We start from the raw sequence: 4,411 nt of genomic DNA, 5'->3' as shown, positions 1-4,411 counted from the left end.
TTTACTGACTTATTAGAACAGTACTATAAGTAGCTAGATTTGACTTAGGGGCACTACCAGTGTTTCTTTTCATCACTCTTTTTGAGCTATTGAGTATAATTAATCAAGGCAGCAAACCTGGTACATTCCTAGTATGTCAAATACCTTCATTTGAATTACCTTTCTCTAACTCATTAGATAATTAAGTAGTACCCGCAGGATAGAACAAATAGGTCAGCATGAGCAAATGAGATGAACATGTCTTTACAGTACAATATAGTAGACAGAACATATTGAGGGCCTGAGGTTTTCCATATTGCAGGTAAGAGATCTAATCATTGAACATGGCAAACCACCATCAATAAAATAAAAGTATCATGTAGTGTTTATTACACTCTGAAAATGAAATGTTTTGAAAGCTTTTTCTCATGTTTCAAATGTAAGTGCGATGTCACTTCTGTTTCCTCTGAACTTGACCAGTAAATGTGAATTGAATTTGTTGGATAACTTAATTGCCTTGATCGTGTTTTGAAGCAGAAATATATTTTATGCAGAAGCTACTTTCTTCTTTAATGAAAAAAAGTTATGCATGATTTTTTTAAAGTATGTGCTTCATAATTATGTTACCTTCATAATTTATTTTTATTTCCCACCTTTATTTTTATATTTCCCAATTTTAACAATTTATTTTTATTTCCCAAGTTTCTGGTTACTCTTAGAGGTATGATTTCCAGTGTGCAGATCTAAACTAAAGGAAAGGCTCTGCTATGGTTTCACTGGACCTGAGTTTCACAGGTTCAGTAATATATTGTTATTCTTCAAGAACAATTGTATCACTCCCAGTGACAAAAATAATAGTGCAGATAAAATTCTAGAATTTTGAGATGTCTCAGTTCTGGTTAATTTCTGTGAATCTGCGACACTGAGCTGGACATTACATAAAAACATTAATATTTCTGCATAGATTTAGTAAATATCACTCATATATTTGGCTGACATTTCTGTTTGCAGTCTTGGCTATAAGCCGTCTAGGCAGAAGTATAAACTGAGGAATGAAAGATAATTAAACCTTTCTTTGAAATAACCATTTGTTCATTTAAGGGGTTATAAATTTGGTATTGAATTAATGAGAATTTTGATCAGGTTCTATTTTGCAAACATTTTACTTCCTTATTTTGCTGTCCCTTTTTTAGCCCATGTGACAGTTTGAATTCTACCTCTGCAGAGCTCATATAATATTTCTGTAATATACCACAACAGAGAATGGTCTTTACTCTGCCTGTAGGGCAAGAATTATACCATTTGTTTTTTACTTTATTTCTGCAAAAACAGAAGTGAAAGAAAATATGTCAACTGGCAAAATAGGTTCTGATAGTCCAAGGTGCAGACTAAGAGAGAGCATGCACAAATCTTCACTCTTGTATTTCTGTTAGATTTACATCAATTCTGACATTGTTGTAAATCAGTCTTAAGGCTTATTGAAAAGTAAAACATGGTATCCTCAGGTCATCATATGGACACAACTTCACAGAGAACACAAGCTTTTTGTTAAATACACTGACTTTTGCAAACTGTAAATAATCTGTGAGCCACTACTGCTCTACTAATTATAGTAAGAAGCTGTGCTCATTAGCTGTTCTCATCTGGTTCACTGCACGAGCTAAATAGTCCATAAATGAGCCAGCAATTATTGTTGTATTACAGCTATCAGCTCTGTTCATATCAAAATATCTTCACCAAATGTTGTGCTTCTTGGTATTATCATGTTGGGAATTTCACAATTTCATGTTGAAGCAGTTAATTGGGAGCTTGTTCTTGGAAGATGGAAGAGCTGCTAAAACTTCTATGAATGACTGGCTTTCATAAGTATATTCAGCCTATTTGTGACAACCTCTTAAACCAGGCAGCTACATGAATACAAAAATATTGTACTTAATGAGCCAAGAAAGAAAATGCATACCTTGTTATTCATCCTCAGTTCTTCTAATAGTATACTTTAACTAGGTACTAAATTTAAACATTTAATTATGAAAGGGAAGCTTTATGGATTTGGTAGCATTCATAAGCAGGCTGATAAATTAGTCATATAAGAGTTGTTAGTAGTATATATACTATATTGGTAAAGGAGGAAATATGAACTTACTGTTGTATTTCCACCGGCACTTTGTACTCCAAGGTTTTTCAGGCAGTAACCTGTGTGCCGAATACAGCCTGTATGTCCCATCCAAATGTCCTGCAGATGAGCTGTCAGACAGGGAAGTGTGCTTTAGACTCAGAGGGCTAGGTAGAGGATATGAGTTTCCCTTTCCTTACGTCCACACTCACACATAAACTAAGCTGTAAATACTTGTCTGCTGTTGGTTTGGGTTAATCTTCCTCTCTTTTCTGACTGGATCTCATTTTAAAAATTCTGAAGTTCCTTGCTGTAGAATTTATACCAAGTCTGCTTATGTTGGTCAAAAGGCCAGCCATAAGCTCTCCCCATTTTCTGTCAATGAAGTTCAGACTTCTTTACTGCCTGTGGTGTTTAGATTTTTGCCATAATACATATTAGAACCATTTTTCACATGGGGCACCTTCTGATGTTGCAAAGAGACAAATCTTTCAAAGAGGAAATAAATATTGATCTTAAATGTATCTTGTCTCTCAGAAAGTTGAAAAGGCGTGCACTAGAGAAGCAATTCCTAAACTACAGCATATTTCATGAATTTGTAAACTGGATGTTTTAAATAATGCAATAACAGCAGGACAAAGAACAGTAGTTACAGCTTCCAAGATGTTTCTATAGGAATGTATGAAGTTGTGAAATTATCTGTCCTTTAATATACAAGAACAGCTCTATAGAACCTCATACAACACAAGCACCATTAATTCAATTCAGTTGGCACAAAGCAGTGTCTCTTCCTTCTTAGTATCGGGCTTAATCCTGCTCAGCCAAGGCTTAGGAAGCTAGGAGCATTATCACAATAAAGCACAAATTACTGTGAGTAAATGGACAATTACAGTTACGTATTTTCAAAACTAACTCCAGGATTGTGGTGTGCTTCCTTGAGGTGCTTTTATAGTACATGATTAGTAACACCTTTCCCTGCCTGGAAAGTAGGGACTGCCAAGCAGTGGCTGTTATCTTTCTGTGGCTGCTTCTCAGGAGGGGACATTGGGCATCAGGAACACTTCAAGTCTGGCATGAGGCAGGATTCTTCCAAAGGACCCTATGGTGAGTGAAGAGGAAACAGAAGAAGAGCATCGGGAAGTGGTCATTTGGAAAATGGAGGAGGCAGAAGGTTTTTGAAATAAAGTAGTGGAAATATGCAGAATACTGAGTTTTCCAGGGTTACCAGTTTATTAGAATATTTATTCTCATCTTCACATGTTGGCAGATATCAGCTAAGTCAAAGGAAGATCCTTTAATTGTGGTTGTGGTAACTACACTACTCTTATGCATCATTTTAATTGAGGATAAACAGAGTAAAAAAACCAAACCAAACCAAACCGAACCAAAACAAAATATGCTACATAATTTATTTTCCTAATATGATTATCCTGCACTTTCAATAGAATTATATGTTGTACATATTCTGAAGACACAGAGGCCCATGACAAATAGGAGAGTAGGTGGAAACTGTTCTCTTGGACAGCATTCAAGTGTACCCTGTGTCTAATATTGGTTGTGTCACCCTTATCCCCAACCCCTCTGCTCTTATTCCTATTAAAATACAGCAAGATTTACAGACTAGGGATCAACAGTTGCCATAATATCTTTCTGTGGCAATCATAAGTGATTGTCCACATTAATTTCTTGGCAGTTTTTGTAATATTGTTTTAAATGAGGACCTATTAGAAAATCAGACATTTGCCTTTCAGATACTTATGAGGCTTGTGAAACTGTTTTCTTCCTACAGTAGAATGAGAGCAAACCCTTCCAGAAATAGCATGAAAAATTTAATGTGAGAGGAAGACGTGTAATGCAAAGGAAGCAGAGGCCCAGAATTTAGGGCACCTGTCTGGATATGGAAGTCCTTGTGGGAAATCTCTTACTTAACCTCCCAAAGAAAGTATGCATTTATGAGATCATGTACACTAAATTGAAGAGTATATTTTTAAATCTTAAGATTTGCTTTCAGTGGAAACAGTTTTCTGATGATAAACAAATATTCTGAAACAGCTCTAATTAGGACTTCTTCATATCATGTCATTGTCCTGGACTTGTTAGACACTATTACCCCTAAAAAGGAAAGTATCATAAACTATGAGCATCTTAAACTGACTAAGTAGCCTGATTTTTCTTTGAAGAGGAAGTTATTGGCATGAAGACGTGTAAAGATAGCTTTGAAAGAATTTGTCTTTCTCAGATGAAGAAACCCAGATGCAATGTAATACTCACTATTTTAAAAAGTTAATCAGAAAAGCAATGACGGTGTATGTGTTATGT

The sequence above is a fragment of the Streptopelia decaocto genome (genome assembly GCF_964273445.1).
Source record: "Streptopelia decaocto genome assembly, chromosome: 7".
Taxonomy (NCBI): Eukaryota; Metazoa; Chordata; class Aves; order Columbiformes; family Columbidae; genus Streptopelia; species Streptopelia decaocto.
This window is presented reverse-complemented; position numbering follows the sequence as displayed.